Here is a 24,393-nt window from a genome sequence, read left to right as displayed (position 1 = left end):
CCACATTCAGGGAAATTTTACAGCATGCCTTCAACTATGGGCTTCACTCTTTTTGACCTGAGCTTGTACTGCTCTCCTGCATGACGTGTGACTGTTGAATTTTATCCCGATGTTTTTCAAGTTCTAAAAATAAGTTGATTACTTGAAACCTTTTAGCATGGACAAAGTGAGCATCAAAATTATGCTCTGTAGCTTTTCTGAACTTTGGGTAGTTTTATTCAAGACTTTCTGGTTCTTGAATTAATAGAGAGACTCTCCACCTTCCCTCTCTCCCCTCCCAATATTACAGCTATTTTGATATGTATGTTAATTTTTTGAATTAGATTAAATTTTGTTAATTTTTTGTAATTAGATTAAATTTTGTTCATGACTTTAACTATTTGAAATCAAACTAAGACAAGGCAAGAATATTAGTGCTAACATTTCCAGCAGCATTTTTTAAAATCTTTAAAATATCTCCTAATACAATTATAATAAAAAGATTAGATATAAATCAGGTACAGGGCTTTTCCTCTTGAAGCCTTTTACAAAAAGACCTGGTGATACTAAGTCCTTTTTAAGTGAGGAATTGTGAAATGTGAAGAAAAGTTTATCCACTGAACTAATGGCAGAAGTGAGACTAAAGCTGACTCTTCATGTGGCGTTAGCTGTGCTCGCTGTTGCACTGGAATCTGATCCTGGATGGTCTGCTCCTGAGGTCCTCTCTGAAGAATGGAGCTCTCCAAGCTCCTCTTGCAATTCATGTCTTCTCTTGAAATGGAGATCCATCTTTTTGAATTTCTTCTCAGAGGGAAAACTGAAGTCAAATGTGTCTGGGGTGAGGGGGAAAGCACTTGATAAAAAGTGTTTCAAATTGCTAGCAATTTGCTGAAAACTCTGCGAAGTGTAAACCTTAATGGGTGTCACTGGAGGTCTTGGAACACAGTACCCTGCATAACAGCAAGGACAGGTTAGTTTTTGTTCAGTGAGGTTCTCAAGCATGCAAGCCAAATACCAACACATGTAGTAGTTTTCACTGAAGATCACATACAACTTTTTATTTTGGAGATATGACAAGACTGATAGATGAGTAAGTTCACCTGCGATTTCTTAAAGAATAAAAAAGCAGCAAATCAACATATACCTTTACTATTATGCTGTTAAAGTCGCTTTTAACACATTTGTGAATTGCATACACTTTGCATGTAGACTTCTTTTTTTTTTTTTTTTTTTTTTTAAATAAAGTAGTTGTGATAAGAAATTGCCCTACCCACTAGCAGTGGTGCAAAACAACTTTCCCACAAGTGTCATGTGTTGAAACCTCTCCCCACTGCCACCTCTAGTCAGTTCTGACAGCATTTTAACCCACATTTAAATCCATCCTTTTACACTCTTCACAGAGGAAACAACTGGTCTTGTTGCATTGGTGAGTATTTCAAATAGCTTTTATTGCAAATCTTTTCCAGGCCTATCAGTTTCTTCCGGGCTCTTGTCCTGCGAAAGAGCTGTATTATGTAAACAGGAAACATATAGGAACTTGTTAATTGCTGGTTTATTTTTCTTATGCAGCAACATAGACTGCTTTTCTTATTGTCACTAGAGATATCAAATTGCAGTATGGAGTTTAGATGCTGGAGAAGAATGTTAAAATGGTAAACTTTTGTACTGGAGGTTAGGTCCAGTCCCTGTGTGGCTGATAATCCCAAGAGTTTTTTTCTTCTAAAACTTGCTTAGATGCTCATGAAGGGATAGTTTAGGAAACTTCCAAAAATGAAGGTAGTTTAGGAAAAGGGCTTTTCTATCGCAAGGGGATGATTAATGATGAGATTTTCTTAAATCTGTTCTTGTTGCTTGCTGTGGTGAGCATACATGTGAGGGCTACAGTGTGATTAAGATTTTCTTCTGGCTATGCTGGAATCCATGTGTAGATGTCAACTCAGCCCTGTTTTCAGCTGAGATAGACTTTCTCTCAAGGCCTTGTGGTAATAGCACTAATAATGCTATTAAAGAAAGGGGATTAGAGTGGACTCTTTGCAGAAATAATGGAGGAAAGCATGCTCATTGATAAAGACAACTGGAGCCAGTCTTGTAAACTACCTGAACATCATCTGTTCCCACTTCAGAAAAACCCACTGTTTGACCAGGAATAGTCATTATGGTCTTTTAAATTCAGACCACGATCAACTTTAAATTAATTGCCATCTGTAATTTGGGACTAGGTTCTTGTCACAAGTATCTTTTACTGCTTACTTGGATTATTGCAAGATTCTCTCCTTGCAGTTTCAGAATAGGCTATGAGCACAAGGCTCTCTCTACATTTATTCTTTTGGGCCCTTGACTGAGATATCAGTTAGCTGATGGTGTGCCTTCCTGGCCTTGCTTTTGTTAGGGAGCAGCTGGAAGAAATCCTTGTTAAAAATAATAATCATATACTGATACCTAGTTTACTTCCATGATGTCAGGTAAAATACTCCCAGAGCTTGAATTATAGTGAGACTGATGCATGACTGCACTTAACACATGCTCTACGTCCATATCTGAGACAATATATAATATTATTGCCCTGCTAAAAATAGCTTATTTTTCTGGCAAAGAAACAAAATGATCATTGCTGGAGCCTTTAAGAACAATCATAACTTAACTGGAAAAATAACCCTGCAGCGCGGGGTGACAATGTGTCTTGGAGCACACCCAGCCAGCCTCCCAAGGGGGGACATCCCTCGGAGTAATTCTTAGAGGAAATGAGCAGTGTGAATATTTTCCTGGGAGAAATAAAGGTTTTTTTTTTATACTGTGTTATCAAAACCAGAAGCGGAATATAGTAATACACTATTGCAATATATTTAGTGACATTTAGAAGGCCAGAAGAGAGAGGACTGTTTCAGAGAAAGTGTTTTAGAGAAAAGAGTCTTTGAATCAAAATGAAGAATGAGAGCTAATGGGACAGAGTGATGATATGATGAAGAGTTTACCAGTAAACCTTAGCCAGGAATTTCTGCTCCCTTCTGAAACTCTGTCAAATTCTGTTGCTGTAATAGTGAAAAAAATAAAAATAAAAATGAAAATAAGACTAAGATTCTCCATTTAAAAACCAACAACAACAACAAAAAAAAACAAACAACAATGAATAACTGGTTAAAATGAAGAACTCATCAAAAACTTTGAAAAGTAGTGAGCACATAGTGGGGAATGTTTTACTAACCTGGTACTTCTGGTTGGTTACAATTATTGATATAAAAACTTCCTTGGAGGTCTATAGCTCTCTTAGGATGGCAGCCCCTTATACTGAATTGTGTGTTTCCCAGGCAACAAATTAATTTTGCTTCTGTGCTTTAAGTTTATTTAGGGAGAAATGAGCCTGTCAGGATGTAGGGGACCTAAGAAGGGGAAGGAAGAGGAATAGTTGCAACAGGAGAATATCAAACAACAAGCAGGAAGGAGAACTTAAGCTTTATTCTCACTTGGAGCCAGAACTGGTGAACCTCTGTCCAAAGTGTAACCCTGGTGAAGTTAGAGGGGAAACCTGTGCAAGGCAAGAGCAAAGCTGGCTCCAAATCAGAGGCATTTATCTGAAATACCTTAAAAGTAGAAAATCTATCAGATTTCAGTTAAAATAACAGCAATTCTTTGCAGACCTGCCAAATGTCTGCAGGCTTCGGGTGATTTATTGTCGAATCAATGCGCGGTGAATGCCAAAGTCTGCCTTCCTGTCTTTCCACACCAAACAGAGGAACCTTCACAAGACCTTGGCACTTGTCAGATTTAAATCCTTAGGGCAGTATTTCTCACCTCAAGTGCAAAATTCACCACTTCCCTGTGAAAATCAGTATGGTTGAGAGCTATATGTGCAGAGCTAGCTGCTAGTGTTTGTACAACATTCATTCTGTGGGTTTGGGTTTGCACTCAGTAGCATCAGAAACTGGGAGGAAACTGCTAGTTCTTCTCCACCCTGTTCCCCAGACTTAAAGTACATGGTGCACTAGAGCTCTATCTGGGCTTGCCTAATCTCAGTGCTGCTTTTCAAAAATAATCCTCCCGTTCCCACTCTCTTGGCTTCTTTAAAACATAATGAACTGAAATTTTATGTAAATGCCAGCAGTATTTCAAAGGGAGGCTGAAACGCAATGTCTGGTCTCTAATTAGTTTTGCAGTGTGTGGCCTGTAAACTTGATGATAAATGAAGCAATTAGCTATCAGTGGCTTCAATTAGATGGCAGTAAAAATGGTAACAAAATAAAGTCACCAGCAAGGAAATTTGCTCTGAAAAGTGCTGCTGTTGGTTGGTTTCAAGCTTAACAATGAATTGGGGCTAATTAGCTCGTTTGTTCATTGCTTCTCAGGGGCAGCACAACTGCCTAATTACCTGACTGCTTTCCAGGGCTCAAAGGAAAGAGGAAGGGAAGATGTGACGTTGCTCCTCTTGTGAGATGCCCTATCTCCCCTCATCAACCAAGTCACTGTGGGGAGAGGACACCCTTCTTTCTCTTCTGTCTTTCAGAAGAGGAGTTACTGGTTTGTACCATCTTGTAGGTAGTCACTCAAGCTTTGCATCCCCAAGCACTTCACAGATATTTATGAACAAAGTAAGCTTCAGCAGAGACCTCCGAGCCCCTTTTCTTGAAGCCACAATCAAGCCAGGAGCTGACTTGCTGGCATCCTTGCTACTTGGAAGTATGCAGTAGGGGAAAGAGTCAAGCTTGTGGTAAAAGCTGTTTTCTGTCTGTAATTGAGTACATTGTTCTGTCCCCACCTGTAAAGTCAGGTTGATGATGATTAGCATTACTTTTACTGGGAGGCATTGTGACCATCTCACTTTTCATAAACATTTTGCAAAAATGATGAAGTGAGGAAGCATGAGTACGATAAAAGCAATGTGTGTGAAAACACAAGGGATTTTCAAATCAGGGTTTACGTTTTCAATTAGGATACTTTATTATTGAAAACAAGAAACCAATTTGTCAGAAGCAAAGGCTAATTTGTCTTCACCTCGGAGCACCAGAGGGAAACAATACACCCTGCTCTTTCCAAAACTGTCTTGGGAAAAGGAAAAAGGCACTTCATTCCAGTTCTCCAAATCCAGTCTCTTATAGAGACTGACACAACTTTTTGAGGATGATGGTTATTCCTTTAAGATGTTTGTGGTATCCTTTAAATATATCTTAGTAGAAATACAGTGGCTGAAGGGAAAAAGAAAGGTATAGTAGTGTAAACTGTGATTATGAAATTCAGAAGTAAACTACAGAGAGCTGGTGCTTGCTCTTCTGAGGTAATTTCATTTTTGAAGGTGTTAAGCCAATCTGCTTCTAGGATGTTATTGTCTTTCACTACAGATTTTATTAGAATTATACCAATATCATTTGGAGAGTCTCTGTGGAAACCACAAATTCATTTGGTACTATAAAAATGCTGCTATGACACACTGTAATTAATACTGAATCTCATGCAGCTCTAGGTTGATATCTCCAGTGGCATTTCACTCAGTGTGCATTCATTACACAGGGCCCTTAACTTTTTACCCAAAGCAAAATGGAGCCTTTTGTCTGTCCATCTTTGGTGCTCGATGTCCCCGCCTGTGCCTTGAGGAGCCCCGTGCATAGTCTTTGCCCAAACCGTGGGTGATGTCTGCCCACTGTGGGTCATGTCCATGTCAGGCTCTGCAGAGACCTATGTGCATTCAGAAGATAAAAGGCAAATGTTCTGGAAAAGACAGATGTGTTTATGCAAAGAGATCTCCACTTAGCTACTTTTAAACTCTGTGAGATATCTTTTTAAGCTTAGGAAGTCCCTCACCATTGGTTCCAGAGAATGCATCACTTGCATTCCCTGGAGAAAGACGAATGAGGGAATGCCCTGCATGCTCAGAGATGTACTGATTTCTCTTGGGGCAAAATGACAAATTTTCAGCAGTACTCAGCTTATTGATGTTTAAAAAAACTACTATGTGAAAAAGAAAAATTAAAATTTCTGTGCTGTTTCCTCAGTTACCCTGAGCAGTTGAGCCATGGTGTCCAGACAGGCTTTGTGGTATTTCAAAGAAAAATCTACCATTTTGCTTCGCTTCAGGGAAGTGTGAACTGATACAGTTAAAAATCTTGGCTGACATCTAAATTCTTAACAGGAGGAGTACGTTCTCACAAAGCAAAGAGAAATAACTGAGGCTGCTTTGCATCCCCTGCTAGTTGTGGTTATTATCAGTATACATATATTACTAGCAAACTGCTGGGCTGGACATTTAGCCCATAAACTAAAAATACTTTAATGTTTTGCTCCTCTGTTCAGAGATTTGCAATTGGAAAAAAATAAGGTTGTTATTTAAAAACGGGCTGCTAAAATGAGACATAAAATATTGCAGTATTTTTATTATATATAAAATGAAGTCTCTGCATTTGCTTTTTATTACTGAGTTACACACAACAAATGAATATGCTCTGAGCCAACAATTTCTACTCTGTTACACATGTGCACTGTGTTCCTCTGCCTGCAATAGGGTTTGACTAAGCCCTTCTACCCAGTTGAAAGAGTAGGCTGAATGATATTAGCTTAAGCAATGAGAGTCAACAGGAAATAGGGGATTTGGGATCTGAACAGTAAAAAGAGTATTGGAGCATGTCATTTGCACAATGGCAGTTCTTGGCATCCAGTAGCTTTGTGCTAAAAATGAGAGTTTATTCCTCAAAAATTTCCAATTTGGGGAATGTGTGGTGGGTTTGAGAGGGCTCAGAACCTCTTGCCTGAATGACACCATTGGGGCTGGAGGGCAGATGAAGATTTTAATCGTTTCCAGTCATCTGCTTTGGATGGTTCAACAGGAATGAGTTAGCATTACTGTGATCAATGCCAGCATATAAAATGTTTTGAAGCACTGTTATGTTAGAACCAGTTGAATCTTAGAGTTAACAATATTAAAAATATGACTGTGATGTTAGTGTTTTATCTGCAGCTGTGAGACAATACCTTGTCTACCCACTCCACGACTCCATGTAGAGTAATGGCTACATGCCAGCTATAAATGCCTAAAAAACTTTTTTTTTAAACATTCATTGCAAAAAGACAATCACAACAATATAAAGTTCCCTCATCTTGAAGTAGCTTCTGGGAAGCATGCGAAGTCTGGACCTCCTTTTGCTTACTTCAATATTAGTGTCATATCTTTGGAAAGATTCCTGATGTTCATCAATGGAAGCCAGTAAAGAAAAAGGTCTGATAACTTCATGCAGAGATGAATAGCAGAGTACATTAACAATCACAACTGTTGCAATATTAGAGAAGAACAAAGCTTTTCATCACAAAGCTGTATCTGGATGCAAACAGCAGAATAGGGGATTGTCACATCAGAGAGCCTTCAAAAACGTATAAAACAAACAAAATTATGATCAAAGAAAATTGAGAAGCCAGTTTTTAAAAGGAGCTGAGCTATTGCCAGGAAAGCTCCTTTTTTAATTTTATTTTTTATTCCCTAATCCATTGACTGCAGTAACACCCTAAAGGTAGGAAGCAAGTCAGTGACCCTTTCCATGTTGGCCCACAGTGTGGGATTAGGCTGAGTAGTACACAAACCATACGTTGTCAAGCAACAGACTGGCTCATCCTGTGTGCTAACACTAGAGTGGCCTGATACTATTCCACATGATCTCAACCTATAGCTGTGCCTTGAAGACCTGTGTTAATTTTAAATTGGATCTTATCCCTTCAGTCCCTGTGCATACTGGTCTTAAATCTCATGTACTTCCAGTGGTTACTATCTTTTTTCCTCAGTGTTTGCTGGTATTACTCAGTGAGAGCAATGGGAACAAAGTTTGCCATTTTCCCTGTTAATGCAAATAGGATGTAGGAGATTAGTCCCTAGTTCTTTCCATCACGCTATCTTTCAGTGAGCCATAAATCTATTATCACTCCAGATGGATTGGTTATCATTGTGTCTGATTATGAGATTAGGGCATGATTAAGAAGGTATAAAATTGCAGGGAGCGTGAAGTGTATAACATGAAGAGAAACCTCATTCTGGGATTAGACCATTACCCAGCACAAGCCATTCCCATATGGATTCACATGTTTAGCCATTTGGCTTTAGGGTTTAGCCAAATACTCATTACTTAATTTTATTTACTGTCTGGACAAATTAAAATTGCACTTACTGGCTACCATGTTCAATGGTAATTGAACTGAATTAGTGCATGGAAGATCAAAATTTTTTGATGAAGAAATCTCTTGATGGGATGGCATGGAGGAAGACATATTGATTCTCCAAGGCTAGAATCAATATTATGAAGGTTGGTCATCTAAATCCTGACAGTCAGTCATGAACTTGTAGAATTAAAGACCTTCCTACTATCCTAGGAACACAGGGTTGCTCAAAAACTAGCTTACTAGGCAACAAATTTGGACCTGCCTATTACTGTGCCTGTAAGTTGAAGAGTTGAGAGAAGCCCATGAAGCTTGTATAAATCTAGATACTTCTTAATCACACACAGCATTCTTTTTAACTTCTATTCTCCTAATTCTACAAGTGTGGCAGCAAAAATATCTATAGTTTTTTGAACACATTTTTTATTTGCATTTATCTGTACCCAGTATTAAGCTACGTTAAGATGAATAGAAAAGACTTTCCATTCTTTCATATATGGGGTCATGCACAGCACCTTTATGTAGTGTTCCAAGGGAAAGCCAAAGGGCACCAGGGCCCTCTCCAATACACCTGCTCATGCTGTTAAGACAGGTGTCCAAATGGACTAAATTCGGGTGACCATCATAGGCTAGTAAGTTCTCTGTTAGCATCAGAATACTGAGGGAGAACACAAACCCTATGGTTGCAAGATAACTTTATTTTTTTGTGTGTGTATGCGTTTGTTTAGCTTGTTGTGTTTTCAAACAGCTTGGCCATGTTTCAGTAAATTGTTTGGCAATGCACACAGCATTGGGGTGAACATTTTCTCAGAACTCACAGAGTTCTTGTTACTAAGCTGAATATTTATTCTCTGTGATTTGATTTTACCACTCTTTTCCAAGTGAATTGGGGACTTAATAAATGACAAACAGTACTTGAACATTTATTGCTTTTGCTTACGTTAAAGAGCCTTATCATGGGGCAAAGGTGATTTTGTACTGATAACTTTCTAGGTAAATTTGAAGTCTAATGTTTTAGTAAGTGTGAAGATCTGCCTGTTCATGGTATAGAGGTGTTTCCTTCAGGCTGCTTGGAAAAGGCCAGATAGTGACTTTGTCAAGAAGAAACTTGGATCTACTGAAGTTAGCTTCACTTTCTGTCATTACTTACCTACCAGAAAAGTTGTATTTTATGGGCTTGTCTGATTTTTTGTAGTCCAGTAACATTTTCAGAAATATGAGAGACTGGTCAGTTTATATCTATTCAATGGTTGTGTTTCAAAGCATATGAAACTTGTATTAATGGCATGATGGTGTGTGTGTTACCAGAAGAGTATGTGTTTTTTGCAGAAGCCAGCGTGAGAGCAGGCTGCTGGCTCCATAGACTGTTCAGGAGGTAGGCTGAGTCTTGTACTCTTCCTGGTGACCTGTTGGTAGGAGTGATTCTTTGCAGGAGCCATAGGAATAGCAGGATAAAGGCCAATAACTTTTGGGTGCCACCCCTTAGTTTCAAAGAATGAGGTCTGAAACCACCTAAAAGATATCAACCTCTGTGATCAAAATGGCCAATGGCTTGACTTATTGGGCCAGCTCTGTCCCTGAGCACTCTGTCACCATCAGTGGTGGGCGGAGTCTGCAGGAAGCATCAGAGACAGCTGTCAAATAGTTTGGGTAAGGAAAACTGACGTGTAATTGGAACTGGCACTGATGTGCAGAGGAGTAATGTACCACTTGCAGAGAGCTGAAAGCATCTCTTAAACAAGAAAGACATGGTGGGACAGCCACTGTGGAAACCTCTTTTGGGGGGCTACCAGGGACAAAGAGGCTGAATGCATGAAGGTCATGCACTCTTAAGAAAGCATTTGTGGCAGAAATGCTGTAATAAGTGTTTCTTTTTTCTTTTTTTTTTTTTTTTTCTTCTCTTACTCTGCTTTCATGATATTTACTTCTCTGTGCTGATAAGTGCTTGAATTAATGAAAACAATGCTCGAGTGAGCAATAACTGAACACTTTGGGGAGCCATTCTCTGCAACATCCTATAAGGAAAGAAATAAGAATAAAACAAAACCTCTTGATTGCCTGTAGGAATAGCAAGGGAGACTGGAAGCACCTCCCCCTCATCCTTCCATAGGATAGAAGAAAAAAATGCCAGGCATGAGTATTTCCCTTAAAGATAGGAAAACGTAGTGACAATGATAGGATACTCAAAGTATCTGTCAGGTATGGTAGAGGCCATGTGTCATCAAGATACAGGACTGGTGTGCACGATGGAGTGACGGATGGTTATCTAATTGAAACTGCAGTGAATAAAGCTCTGAGGCCTGCCAGACTTGCTTTTACATACTTATTTTCTGCAACCAGATGAAAGTCATTTTCTAAGAGCTAGCAATTGCTAACAGGGTGTGCACTGATGGGCTGTATCCAGAGGTGAAGGTCTTTTCCACAGAGGCTGAATGCATTTTTGGCAGCTCATGTTGCTCAGAGAAGTCAATGTGTTTTCTTTGTAACTGTTTGTTACATGTAGGCTCTGTTTTATGCTGTGCAGTGTTTTTCAGGGAAAGCTGGATTAGAAGTGTATTGGTATTGCAGTAAATAAGGGTTTCCATCAGGCTCTTGCTGTTTGAACTACCTTTAATTAACAGCTTCTCCCACTCAGAAATCTGAGAAAAAGAGGTACCTTCTTTCAATTTTAATTCTCATTGTGTCGCAGTATGGAGCAATGTCCAGAGATCTAACACCAAATGATTTCATGGTGTCTTAACATAGTAAAGGCAGAGAGTAAGATAATGAATACTATGAGGGAGCTTGCAATACAAGAAGATAAATAAGGGACTGGAGGGGCATAGAGAGGTATGCAGAGATGAGGCACTTTGTTTCTAGCTCTGCAACAGAAAGAGGGATGGAAAAATTTGTTTCTCCCATTGATATGACAATATGCTGTCCATTAGTTCACTTAAAAAGTAAAAGATGCTGACATCCTCTTTTCAACCAATTACATATTATTTGCAGCCCAAATACCTCCTGGTATTTATAGTAATATTTACAAAGATTCAATAGGGTTGTGGTCAAGGCATGTGAGTCAAATCTTGATTATTGGACGTAGTGCAGGACCAGACCTGTGGGACAAAGGAGCTGGACAATGAACAAGCATTGTCGGCAGAGACTCTGGAGGCTGCCAGCTCCATGAGAGCAAGGCAGGCAGGTGAAACAGGAGGAAGCTGAATGTGTAGGGAACAACTGGGTCTTGGGCTAAATCCAATGAGAGGAGAAAAAATAATCTGAATTATAACTATCATCCTGTAAAGGGTGCAATTAGCAGGCTGTGAAAGTTACCAGTTTTGAGACTAATGTAGTGGCCCAAAAGAAACTATTACACTCTGTTAGATGGATTCACACAATAAAAGGTATACATTTTTGGGTCATCATTGAATAATAAATCAGAGAATGTGGATTTTAGTGACAACAACCAGAGAAGGACTGTTTGCCGAATGAACCAAAACTGCACCAAAAGGAGACCAAGCAAAGGGTGAGCTGGTTACTGACAGCTTGCGATTTTATTAGGGTATCCATATTTTCTCCTGTTTTTTAAAGTCTTAGTTTCTGGACATATGTAGTTATGTGAGAATCTCTTAGGGTCATTTTGGATCTTTTTTCTTAAGCACATCTCGAACTTAAGGAGAAATGTTTAAATATGCCATGTGAATGCAAATTCTTCAAAAACCAGAAGGTGAATGAAAGAATTGGAAGGGATTGTTTCTTTAGTTTGTTTTTCAGGGACCTTGTGATATTTTTTCAGGCTGATGTCCTGAATTTTTAAGACTAATTCAACATGTTTGTATCTTTTGGCTTTTCTCTAGCCTGTTTCTGAGAAGTCCCTACAAGAGGAGTTGCACAAACCTGCAGAACAAGCCTGTTGTCTCTCTCTGAACCAATTTTGCAGTATTCCATAGGAATCTTCATTCCCACCTGGGGAGGGTAAAGCACAGTTTGGAAGCTAGAGATGGCTTCCCTCAGACACCAGAGGTTAGAGGCTCAGAAATGTTTCCCCTCCCTCCTAAAAGACAAGATGACAGCAACAGAAATAAGAAGAGAAAGGGAAAGATAAACTGGGTCTGATGCATTCTGAATATCACTATTGCTATTCCTTGGCTGCTGTCCTCTAATTATTAAAACATGCTGTTGGCTAATACACGTTTTATTTCCAAGGGGGTTGCACAGAATTATACACGTTTGTGCATTTCATATCTCATAAGTCTGAATATGAATAGTAATGGAAGATACCTGATTGTCCTAATCAGCCTAATGGCAGTCAAATTATTTCTCCAACTCAAACCAGCAGTATGAAGTATTTTCAAGAAGCATGACATTTTGATTAGAAACAGCATTATTTGGATTAGATATTTTAAAATGCTGATGATATTATTTTTAGCTCTTTTGCTTGTAAGTATAGTTGGCATGACAGTTATAACAGCAGACATTGCTGGATGCAGGACCCTCACCTCTGCAGAGAACATTACTCCCCAGCTCTGTGCAAGACAAAGTCTGACTTTGGAAAGACTCATGTCCTCAGATGGATCTGAGCACTTGTTTCACTTGTTTACCTTTCAGCACTTCCACTGAAGCTATGAGTTGTGTTAGAATGCAGCTTCGGGAACCTCTCTGCCTGCTAAATTCCCCTCTCTTAAGTGTGAGGTATTTCACCTTACTCAGGGACTGGTTCTGATCCATCCTGCCTTGCTTTCTTGTTATTTCCTCTGGGAGTCATGTAATAACAATACCATTGTTTGTTCAGATTAATGAAATTTAAACAACAAACCTAATTTGATTCCCTGTGGATATTCCTCCCCACCAAAAAAACAAAAACAAAACAAAAACAAACAAACAAACAAAACAAACAAACAAACAAAAAACAAAACAAAACAAAAAAAAAACACACACACACACAAAAAAAAACACAAGGCTTCTCCCTTAAGGACTCAATTAAGCCCCCACTTACCAGGTACAGGGAGTCACACCTGAGCAGAGCTATCTCTGTTTACTAGCAGGGAAGCTAAGTAGCTCCTATTAAGCACTACTTAGCTGAAGCCATTAACCCTGTCTGCAGGACCACCAGTCCTTCCTGGTGCAGGCAGGCACAGTGCTCCTCTAGCTCCTTGCTGGACAGCTTAACCTGGCTCCAAACCTGGCCCCCACCAGCACCTGGCTTTGTGCCTGGCACTACAGGGCAGGACTTGAGCTGCTGGTGCATGTTGCTGGCTGCAACATAAGCTGCTGGGTAAATGGGAGGAAGATGCTCCTGAGTCCCAGTCCTCCCTCTGGGAGGGGGGTGGGTGGAGAAGAAAACACCCTTCCACCTTTATGTGCAAGCAGTGACACTTTCAGAGTGGGAAGGAGCAAAGATTTTTCCTCCTCAGTATCTTGGATGACTAATTCCAGTGAAACTCAGGTGCATGGAAACAGTTGTATATGAATGATAACCTCGCCAATGGAGAAAAAAAATGTCAAATAAAATTTTCCTTCTGGGTACCTAAGCACAGGGTCATAAGGAGCCAAAGCTGGCATTGCTCAGGTGTTTCCCTGGGCATGCTGCAGGGGACCTGCTGGGATCCCTGGGGTTTACTGCTCCCTGAAGTGCTTTTTGGGAGCCTTGGCTCCATTTCCTCTCATCTCTGAACGTGGGCATTGGGGTGTGCCCAACAGGTGCTACCTTGTAGTGCTGCCATCAGGTTTTAATGGAAAAAGCCTAACTGCAGACTTAAGTCTAGCCTGTCTTTGCTGTATCAAGCCAGGGCTGGCATTTCCTGCCTTGTGATTTGTCCTGTGACAGCGACAGGAGAGGCCAATGAAAAATGAGAGGAATGTGTTGGCGATCTCAGCAGCCATATTTCACAGTGTGGTTTTGAAACCGTTTGTTTTCTTAACTTCCTGAGGTCAACGGTCACTGGAGATGGATGTCACCACATGTGCTCATTTGCAAAAATAGTGATGGCCAGGCTTTAGGTGAATGAACAGTGTTTTGGGAAGGTATAAAAATAAAATAAAATAAATCTCAGTTCAGGATGATGGTAAGGCAGATTCAGTAGACCTTTCAATTAATTTATGGTTTGTTCCAGAGCTGAAGAAACAATACACGAACATTCAAAATTATTGTTTTTTTTTTTTTTTTTTTTTTTTTTTTTAATTAATACTTAGGCATTCTTGAATCCAAGCATGACCACAGACAGACTCCCATCTTTTCCAGTGGGCTTTTGATCTCAAATTATTATGAGAACTTTTAAATTAATTCCTCTGGTATTGGAAATGCACTGACTTCAGACACCAACAAATACTTGAAGACATGCAATATTAGGGAAAGGAGTCACTGATGTTATCTACTGAGGAGTCTAAAAGCTAGGAGGTTTTGAACAAAATAATTTAATTAAAGATGTTAGCCCAATTCAAGCAGCAGCAGAAGTACAATAGCGATGTTTTTAGCATTTCTGTAATATCCTCACTACCGACTCCAAAATACTTCCCAAATAAGGCCATGCACCATCCTTGTTTTACAAGTGAGGAATCCTGATGTAATTTATTTACCCAGATTAAGTGCAGGGCTAGAGACAAGCAGCCAGCCGTCAGCGGAGCCAAGAGAGGATTTCCATCCCTGTCCAGTGCCAGCCCTGTGGGCATAGAAACAGGCTCCTGGCTGGTCATGCTCCCTCATCGTGGGGTGAGGTGCCGGGGTGTGACTGGCCGTGGGGACGGCTGTGGTCAGTACTTTGCAATGGCACCATCTTACCTGGCTTAGGTTCAATGCCTGCTTCCTCTCAGGCAGGCACGCTATCCTGTTACTGACCGTGGTAATCTGGGCTCACTATGCAGGGATTTGTCATGCGACACCCGCCAGCCCTCTTAGCAGTGATGCGGGACAGTCCCCCCTAGGTAGGGAGCCGAAAACATGCTGCTCCTGGCAAGAACAGAGCAACGCGATGCTCCCTCCACTGTTTCAGCCTCCTGGCTGTCATGCCATGCATCTGTATGATATGCAGTGCTGGCTGGCGATGAAAAAGGAATGAACTGGAAGGAAAGGGTATGACAAAAACGAATGGTATGGTATAACAGAAACTGGTTACCACGCGTGCGATGCGAATACTGAGCAGTTATGCTTCGAAATGCTGAACAGATGGCATTGGACAATGCAAAGATTGTTTAGAATTACCCTGAGGTATAGTGAAATATTGTCAGAGGTGTGGGAATGTGGTGAGATTTTCCAAAGAGGTCCTCTGGGACTGCTCACACGCCCCAGCGTGTTGGCAAGCGCTGGGAGACAAATTGAAACTAATAGCTGAGCAGGTGAGACCAACAGGATCTGTGCTTGTGTTGTTAAAAGGAGGCTTTAACAATGCCGAGTGGGACAGTGCCATATATTTGATAGCTGTTTTTGTTGCCATTACAAGTAATTTATTTTATGTGGACATCAGAAAGAAGATAAATTACAAGTAGCAGAAGCAATTAGCATGTTAGGCTGGGACTCTGTAGTTCTTCTTTCGAATGCTAGTGCCTGTACAGAGGAAAGCTAACTGAACTATGGAAGCACTTTAGAGTGCTAGAAATGAAAGTGTTCACTAGATTTAAACCAAATTTGAACAAAATACGTCTAAATGAAAGAAAAAAACCTTAACTGTTTACTAAATTAAAAAAAAAAAAAAAAGCAAAAACAAAAACTATTACTGTTGGCTATTTGCACAAGTGTTTAATAAGAAAAATACTAGTGAATTGTGCTTTTTAAAATGTTAATTCTTATATCACATTAAAGTAATTAAAGGAAAAGTACAACTTTCGTCTTGACTTCTGTCTGAAAGTATGAGACAAAAGTTGTCAAACATTCACATGTGGTTTCTGTGGAAACAGCCCAAGAGTGTTTTTGTTTAAAAGAAAAATGCTCTAACTTTTAGCAAATTATATTGGCTTGGGATGTGATGATGCTGGAGAAGTGTTTTCTGTTTTGTTTGTAAAAAAGCAGAATTTTCTGAAGTCGTGTGTCAAACTTGAGTTTTCCCTGTTTTCCACAAAATCAGCAGGTGGTACTTGCAAGCAAACTGTATCTTCTAATTTGGCAAAAATTCACAAGAAGCAAATATATGGGGGATCTGCAGTTTGTTCCAGTGTGAAACTTGGCAAGGAAAAGATTGCCTGCAAAAATCAGGGTTTACTTATTACATTAGGCACTTTTTTCTTTTTCAGTATGCAATAAGGACATGAAACTTAAGTCGCCTTGATACTCCCTAGAGATGGACCCGGTTCTCTCTCGAATTCTTTCTTATGAGAAATGCATGCATGTAATTTTTAAAAGATTTCCATGAAATAAAAAAGCAAAAGCTGAAAATGTGGGGTTTTTTTGGTTGCCCCAAATGAAACCCAAACAAATAACTTTTTGACAAAACCCCAGAAATTCAAAGTGTTGTTTACTTACATAATGTCTGCTGAAAGTTTCCAGGAGCTGTTTTCTTTCTGCCTGTCAGCCCTCCTAGCCTCTTTCTGTTCTAAGGAAGCATCTCGAGTATCTTTTTTTCAGGATTGCTTCATATGCCTGTGTTGTTGTTTACAAATATTAAAACTCTCATCAGGAATATATTATTCCTATGAATTCCCATGTGTATCATATTTTAAAAGTCTGCATCTGTACAACTTAAGCAGTTTAGCTGTCAAGAGTTTGATGCAACAACTTTAGCCAAGATAAAACCTTCCACGTGAAAGTCAGGAGATGACTTTCAATCAGCAAGTCAGGAGACAATGGGGCCAAGCCAAATCTTTGTTGGCTTAGAAGTTTCTGGGTTTATGGCCCTCCATGGGAGAGTGGTTTGGGGGTGAGCACCAGCCAAAAGGCTTCTTTCTGGAGCAGGATTTCATGCCTGCAGTAGTCTGAATGCTCCCAGGAGCTCGTGAGCTGACTTCACTTTCCGTAATCTGCCACATGCTAACCTGGGCTCCTCTGTTGGATCCCAGCTGCTGTCCAGAGCTGGAGAGGCAGGTCTAATTCAGCCTCCAGTGTTCATAGGCCTTAAAACATTTATTCTTGCTGTTCCCAAGAAAAATTGCTGCCTGCTTTGCTTTTTAGTCTTTGAAACCTGTGTTTCCCTCCTGGCAGCGGGTGCACGCACACAGACACAAACAGCACTTAGGATTGCCACAACCCCTTTCTTATCTCACAGCGCCTGCCGAGAGCTCCCTCGAAAGCCCTGCCGAGAGCCGTCCCTGCTTGACGTGTGATTTATTGGCTCTCCTCCTCCCTTTGTCGCCGTGGGTCAACTCCACACTGAGCCAGTGACAGTCTCCCTGTTGGAGGTGGCCCCGTTTAGCACGGCTTTCCTGGTGGAGGTGGGTGGCCCGGCTCACGAGTGCCAGGGCTGCTGTCTGACAGACAGATGAGGAAGTCAGTGGGATGTCGCCTTGCATCTCTCGTGCTTTTGTTTTTTATCTTCCCTGGAGTTGTCAGGCTTTCTGCTTGTGGTGTTTTAAAACCAGGCTTCTGACAGCTTTTGGAGGGGGAATAGCTGCTGATGTGCCATCCAATTTTGGAGGGTAAAATAGCCCAGTGATTGGATGGGTGAACATAAGCAACAGAAGAACAGGAACATCAAAATGAAACATGAATGTTAAAGCAGAGCTTTGTCACTAAAGACTCTTTTTGGAAAAAAATCAGAGGAAACAAAATAAAACATATATATATTTTTCTTTTTATACAAGCAATGCTACCATTAACAAAGTACATTGCACCCAGCAGAAAATGCAGTTGGGAGGACCTCTAGGCTAAAACTTCATCTTTAATGCATGATTTCTCCATGCCTACGGATAGTGTCACTTTCATCTTTAGTGTCCATAACGATGAATCAAGATTTAAATAAGAAAGAATTAAATGACCCAACATCTAATTCTTCCCTGTCTGACAACGTTGTATGCAGGTAACAGCTCTGGTGTTAGCAGGGCTAAAATCTGACATCTGAGAATAAATTCTTACTCATGATGCACTTCTACATTTGTTGAATGGCACAGCTATCAATACTCTTAAAAAAAATAAATCAGCAAATTAAGATAGCAGTTGGTTTTCATAAAATAAACTATAATGTGTGTCCCAGACAACACATATGTGGGAATTAATCTCAACCAGGCAGAGACTTATTTATTTGATTAACTTTTAGATATGGTAAGTAACCACGTTGGAGTCAGCGTAATAAATAAAAGTCAAACACGTGCTTCGTCTTTGCAGGGCTGCAGTCTTAAAGCTGAAAAGGTATAAAAGGGCTGCTTAGCTGGAAGCCACCAAATTTGTAACCTTTCTCTCTTTTATTATGTACAAAAGAAAAGAGCTTTCATTATCAACAGCCTCTTTTATCTTGAATTTAAACACAGTTCCCAGAAAATAGCTCACATTAAGGTCTGACTAGAAGACACCACCACCTTTTCTAGCATGCATTACTCTGTCCTGCATCACATTTGTGGGAGTTAAAGAGTAGGGATCACATTTTATCTTGAGCTAATGCAGGATTCATTCTTGTATTGAGCTGTAAAAATTGTCCCCTGAAGCCAATGGAATGACTTTCACAGGAAGAAGTGTTAAATGACTGGAATAAGCACTGTTCCAGAGAAAGAGAAATTTTAATCACATATCCTTGTAAAGGCTCCTATCAGCACTAAATTTTTGTCTGAAACAGTCAGCACAGATAGCACCTAAAAGCTAGAAGATATTTTGTTTTCTGAAATTCTTACATCTTGCTTTCAAAAGTGGCTTAGATGTGACTGGTGCCTATGCAAGCTCAGTAACTGCTCTCAGCGGAGAGCTTTGAAGGCCAGTGCCATTGTGAAATGCTTTTGGTCAGATGGCATGTAAAACTGGTGAAATACAAGGGTCTGATATATAATCAGATTTTGAAATCAGAGACTTGTGTGGCCTCTCTACCTATTAGGGTATACATATGAATAGGGTGTTACAAGGTCTTCAACTTTTACATGGTTTTTGCTTGCATGCTGGAAATGTGTGCCTTCACAGAGCCATGGCTGAGTGCATGAAGAGATCCTGCTATTTCTTCTCAACCCGTTGACTTGTTTAGATCAGGGTTTCACAACCTGCATCATAAAGGGTATGGAGCTTCAATACTGATAAGGGAATTTCAGCCTAGTTTTAAGATTTGTTATGGGGAAAAAATGTTAAATGCAAGCCTTAATTTTTCTATTTGTGGATTTACAGTGTGCTGCTTATTTTAGATCATCTCTGTTGGCAGCTTGGAATTGCTTTCTTATTACATACCATGCTTCAGTCATGATGACATCTTGTAGTAGAGTGTAAGAAAGTTTAGGTTTGAGGCAAAATATAGAACTGGTGGTTTCTAAATGTTATTCTGTTCCTTTTTAAAGGATTTAAATATACACATATATATAGAACCTATTTCAATAGCAATATTTTCCTTGTGTATATAGCACTGGTAGTGCCCCAGCTGTGTTTGGGGTATGTCAAGCTTTTTTTTGGAGCCCATTCCAGCCAACCCATCAGTGATATTTAGGCTGGAGCTTTTGGGAGCACTGGACTCATGTATGCACTGGTTCCCTCTGTGCTGCACTCTCAAGTAAATTGTGATCTGATCCCGCAGCAGCATGGCTGTATGAGATACTCCCTGGCTGTGACAACCACTGAAGTGCATCCAGTGACCAGAGCTCTATTGCCAAATGCCATTGTAAAATTCTCTCACTGTAAAATGCTGGGAATGGATTGGGGGGGGAACTATGCTTCTTCTAAGTACAAAAAGGAAAGTTCAACTAATCCAAAAAATTATATTTCAAAAGTTTCACACAAATTATTTAATTACTTGAACAGAACATGTGTCACAAATCGGTTAAGTGAGGGACGTTTAGGGTGTATTTTCTTGTTTGAATACTGGCTTTGGGTTTTGCTTTGAACAGTATAGTTTGAAAAAGCTCAGAAATGACCAGATGTATCAAATAATTTTATCAATATTTTTCCAGCTTCTATTTTATATATGCATAAAGTGCATGTGTGTATATATATATATTACATATACGTGTTTAGACAGGTTACATATAATTGATTTGGGCCATGTTCCAAACTGGTGCAATATTGGTCTTGTTTCAATGAATGCTATGCTATATATGCTAGGGATCTGGCTTTGTTAATTTTAAACTATGAAAATACATACTTAACTTTACACATTCAGCAGACCCACTTCTGCACACAGAACACAAAATAAAATATGTACAGCACCAGGCCTTAATTTAAGTCAAAAGCTCTATGACTTAGTCCAGAGTGTGCCTTTGTGGAGCTTTCCCATTTTTCATTAAAGATGATGTGTTGTGCTCTAAATGCAGCTGCTTCAGAAAGAAAGAAAGGGAAAGAAAAGGAAAGGAAGAAAGAAAGAAAGAAGGGAAAGGAAAGGAAAGAGAAAGAAAAAGAAAGAGAGAAAAGCCAGAGGAAAAATGAAACAAAATATTTCTCAAAATTAAAACCAGGATGATATTTTTAAACAGGCTGTAAATGTTTTGGCCTGATATGTGTATTTATAAATATATACACAAACATAGAGACCAAATGTTAGTCCAAAAAATACATATTGCTATGTCTGCCAGAAAATAGTTTTTTCAATGTGTGATTTTCTGAATTGTTTTACAATTAGATGCTTTTTTTTTTTTTTTTTTTTTAATAAATATGTAGATGCTTTACTGGGGGTACTGAAGGGGATAGGAAAATGTCTATCCCTGTCATCTCTGCATCTAAGTCTGAAGATTTTTCATTCATAGTTCTTTTCAGGAAAGACACAGCAGTGTAATGTTGGCTTTGTGCAGGGAAAGTTGCCTATTTGGTGGTCATTAGAAGATGGCAAGCATTGCATTGTTCCAGTAAGAAATCAATACAGTCTGTTTATCCAAGCATAGGCTCTGGAATGAGAAAGTTTTTACTGTTTCCTGCAGAGCTGGATGGGGCCATGGATGTAATTCTGCCCCCACTAGAGCGAGTGACAAGACTGCCATTTCTTTTTCTCAGCCTCTCAACCAGGTTTTGGGTTGTTCCTTCCTCTTTTATATTATGGTTTATGTGAGTATTGTTTTTGTAATACTGGTGTGAGTTATCTTAGAGATCTCTGCAAGGCATCCTCACCGTCAATTTTTCCAATTTTTCTGTGAAACTTTCAGTGACCAAGATTTTCACATAGTCAGACTTGGAGAATGGTTGGAAAATGTAAAGGGCCTAATAAAAGCTGGTAGGAAAAATTTTCAGGTGCAGAAAGGGACCCTCGGATGTGATCCTATGTCTGCAGTGCTGTAGTCACAGTTTTTCTCCCTGAGAGGCTGCAGTGTACCCTGCTACGTACATGTACACAAATTTTTGTGCTCTTTTGGATGTTTACCACTAAATTCTCCTGTGGAGAATCCGTGCATGCAGAGCACGTGTGTGTGTGACAGGGAAGAGGGATACTGCTGACAAAGGAGCACTATCAGCCAGGGGACAGGCACTGTGGCCTGTGAGCGTAACAGAGCCAGAGGGTAAGCTGCAGGTCGGCATCTTCTCTGTTACTGCGAACCATACAGCGTAGGCAGTAATCCTTCCAGTCACTTAGAGCTGTGCTTCCCTTGGACTACAGACTTTTCCTGTGATTAGGACAGGCAGAAAACATGGAATCAGCTAATTGGTCTTTCAGCTGGAAGCATTTTAATCTGCTGATAAAAATCAGCAATTGGGAAGGGTGGAATGAAGCAGCTGTAATGCTTAATGATTTTTTTTTTTTTTTTTTTTTTTTGCAGGGTTTATAATTAAATCTCTTTTGGGCTTTTCTTACTGGTAAAATATTATGCAGGGAATTCAATCAATGTGTTACATGTCTTTCAAGGATTGTGTGCTCTTTGTAAACTGCTTCCCTTACAATGATGAATTACTGATCTATCACTCTGGGTTAGTCTCTCTCGCACTCTTACGTGGTGCAGACAGATGAGGCATGTAATTTCATTCCTGCTCGCTTTGCACACTTTTCCTTGGCCTGTTGGCAAAAGCCCTCTGGTGCCAGGTCTCACATTCCAGCTGTTGTGCATTTATCTTACTATCATACGAATACTTTACCATCCCATAGCTTTTTGGGAAGGGGGCTTTGGGGCAGACTATATTTGTGGGAAAATCCAGAGATTCTGGCTGTGCCTTCTGGTACGCTTCTGGTTTGTTTTCCCCATAGCTTAGACAGGTCACATACAAACAGGAGTTTGGTCAAAGACCATCAAAAACACTTTGTTGAGACCAGCTTCTGTGCATCTCTATTAGATGCAGCAGCTTCGTACATGCAGGGAAAACAGAAGCTCCTGATCTGATGATGCTTTCCAATTCGCAATAGGAACGCTCTCCCTGTGCCGCTGCAGCTCACAACCCATGTCTTGCTGTAATTGCCTTCTGACAGCTACCTGGATTTACTCATCTGTTTCCCCCTTTTCCAGTGAAACCTGAAACCAGGTGAAACTTGCCCAGCATCAGGTTTCACTTCCAAACTGAAATTCAAAGCCAAAAGAAGTCCCGGGTCTTCCAAGGTTCACCAGCCTCTTGTCAGCCCGGGACTCAGACACATGCTAGCCTAAGCCAATTTGAAGCTGTCAGTGGAAATAACGTGAATCAAAGTCTTGTCTCATTGCTTTTGGATGTGCTTGCCTTTAACAAATTTTGTTTACTTTGTATGTTTCTCTTCCTCTATTGTGTGTCCTCTATTGAATAGTGCATGTTGATCATTCTATGCACTTGGTCTCGACATGTCTTAGGTACAGGACATATGCCCATCTTTTAAAGGGGGGCACAATGATGTAAATTAAAACATATCACAGAAATTCACATGATACTTGTGAATGTGTCCAAGACAAGTCTCTCACTGAAGAAGTTTTGCTTGGGTAAAAAGAAACAGGTATGTCCAATAAGGCACAAAGCTGGCACACTGGGATTTTTTTTTTTTGTTATTAAAAATATGTATTTTTTTATTAAGAAAAAAAAGGAATGCAAATAGTAGTTTACTTTGGATAATTCTGCTAAGCAGCTGGATTTTGAGGAGATTATGTAAACTGAAGTAATTGCCAGACTTCTGATGTGTGTTCCTTGCTAGCCATAATTTAAAGCTATATTAAATTTTCTGGCTTTCACCCTTAGTTCCATATGATCTGTGCTTTGTGTAGGGCCAGAAGTGGTGAGTAAACAATAACTATGACAGTCCTGAAATTTCTCTCTTCCTAAGCTAGCCCTTAGACCCATCTTCTCCTAGGTGTATATTATAGCTGTCTTAAGGCTATTCTAGCTTATGTCTGCTTGAATCCCATGGGGATATCCACACAGCAGGAAAGAGCAAGACTCTCCTTATGGCACAGGTTTTACTTATTGTTTCAGGGCAACATTTGTGCCGACCATATTTCGCATTAATTTTGGATCAAAGGTTTTCTAAAGTGGTAGTTTCATAAAAGAGCCAGAGAGTTAAAAACATGGTAGTTACAAAACTAGGTAGAGCCCAATATCCTGATGGTACCCGATTGTACACATAAGCTACATTAAAGATAGCAGTGGGAAAAGTGGGAAAAGCACCAATGTGATAAGGCACCAGCTGTGAACAGCTCAGTGGTCTACAGAAATTCTCCTGCTGTCGCAACCGCTAGCAAAGTGACCCGGGGTGAGGGTGAAGCCATGGTAAGAAATGTGAACAAAAATGCAAACACAAGCCCAGCCAACAAAGCATGTTTTATCACTGTTCAAGACTGTGACATTTTCCAGCGTATCAAAATTATCGTCCTACACTCTTCCGGGGATATCCACTGTGAAAGCTCAACATCTGATCAGCCTCAGAAGCTCTCGTCTGGTGCCTGTGGTGGGAATGAAAGTATGAGAGCAGCATTAAGTCACTGTATCAAATCTGAAGAAAATTCTTAATAGGAGAGAATAACTGTAGTCTCGATTCCCATTGCTATTACTGGAGAAACTAATGCTTCAGTCACAGTTGGAGCTCAGCTCCTCTCCTTGTCCTTGGGACCATCACAGGCAAATCCCAAAGTGTGCTGACATCTACGGGGCAGTTTTGCCTCAAGAGCTGAGGCTGGATGTAGTGGGGGCAAAACCATGGGCTGTGTCTGTGGTTCTCTCTCCCCTCTGCAATGCTCAGCCCTGCTCTGCATTTACCTTTGTTGTCTTTAGCATTCAGCTGGGCTGTTGCATTTTGTTCACATTCACAGTTGTTAATGTAGCTCTGTGGTTGTTTCCTTTGTCTCTCCCTGTCCTTCTACCATTCCATCTCTTTGAGGAAGGCAGGTGGCACT

General features: G+C 40.1%; 1 protein-coding gene and 1 long non-coding RNA gene across 2 annotated transcripts in view; one reads left to right on the top strand and one right to left on the bottom strand.

Annotated features, from left to right (window-relative positions):
• Positions 1-24,393, top strand: part of BICRAL (BICRA like chromatin remodeling complex associated protein) — a 245,051-nt gene that overhangs the window by 209,445 nt on the left and 11,213 nt on the right. The gene's annotated exons all lie outside the window — the stretch shown is intronic.
• Positions 411-16,617, bottom strand: LOC311434336. The gene is made up of 4 exons (XR_014691389.1): positions 16,535-16,617; positions 2,952-3,008; positions 2,622-2,741; positions 411-929 (listed from the first exon to the last, which is right to left on the bottom strand). It is a non-coding gene; the product is annotated as an uncharacterized lncRNA (long non-coding RNA).

Source organism: Aythya ferina (genome assembly GCF_964211825.1).
Source record: "Aythya ferina genome assembly, chromosome: 3".
Taxonomy (NCBI): Eukaryota; Metazoa; Chordata; class Aves; order Anseriformes; family Anatidae; genus Aythya; species Aythya ferina.
The sequence above is the reverse complement of the archived record's forward strand: the minus strand, read 5'-3'. Positions and strand labels throughout refer to the sequence as shown.